Here is a 963-nt window from a genome sequence, read left to right as displayed (position 1 = left end):
TTTTAAAAACTGATGGTACAAACACCTGAGTGTTTTATTGAATGTAAAATTGAATGAGCTGAGGTGAGAGAGTTTGTAGACACACAGGTGTTTGTGTGGTTTGGTTGACGTCCACTCCATGATAGAGTAACAGAAGGAGCTCTGATCTGTGAAAGTGAAGACAACAATAAATTAGTCTTTCAGTTCATTCAACTTAAATCATTCACCTCCCATCCAGTCCCCGTCACCACAGGTGTGCCACAGGGCTCTGTCCTGGGGCCCCTGCTGTTCATCATCTACCTCCTCCCCCTTGGTCACATCTTCCATAAACATCATATTCACTTCCACTGCTACACTGATGACACCCAGCTCTACCTCTCCACTAAACCTGACTCCTCACTTCCACCTTCTTCCCTCACTGATTGTCTCTTTGAAATAAAATCTTGGTTCACCTCAAACTTCCTCAAATTAAACAGCAATAAAACTGAACTTCTTCTAATTGGCACAAAATCTACATTAAACAAACTCCATAATTTCTCTATTTCCATCGACAACTCGCCCCTCTTCCCCTCCCCTCAGGTTAAGAGTCTGAGTGTCATCCTCGACAGCACCCTGTCCTTCACCTCCCATATCAACCACGTCACCCGGTCTGCATACTTTCACCTCCACAATATTAACCGTCTCCGTCCTTCACTCATTCCCCACTCCACTGCCATTCTTGTTCACAGCCTGGTCACCTCCCGTTTGGACTATTGCAACTCCCTTCTGTTTGGTCTCCCTCACAAAACCCTCCATAAACTTCAACTGGTTCAAAACTCAGCCGCCCGTATCATCACACGCACCGCCTCCTTCCACCACATCACACCCATCCTGCAACAGCTCCACTGGCTCCCCATCACACACCGGATCAACTACAAAATACTTCTCCTCACCTTCAAATCCATACACAACCTCGCCCCTCCATATCTCTCTGACCTCCTCCAT

At 46.5% G+C, this 963-nt stretch overlaps 1 long non-coding RNA gene across 1 annotated transcript; it reads right to left on the bottom strand.

Moving 5' to 3' along the window:
- LOC117820426 lies at positions 1–963 on the bottom strand. Its single transcript, XR_004632739.1, has 2 exons — positions 912–963; positions 1–146 (listed from the first exon to the last, which is right to left on the bottom strand). It is a non-coding gene; the product is annotated as an uncharacterized LOC117820426 (long non-coding RNA).

Source organism: Notolabrus celidotus, chromosome 1 (assembly GCF_009762535.1).
Source record: "Notolabrus celidotus isolate fNotCel1 chromosome 1, fNotCel1.pri, whole genome shotgun sequence".
Taxonomy (NCBI): domain Eukaryota; kingdom Metazoa; phylum Chordata; class Actinopteri; order Labriformes; family Labridae; genus Notolabrus; species Notolabrus celidotus.
Note: the sequence above shows the minus strand (reverse complement) of the source record. Positions and strands in the feature narration are given on the sequence as shown.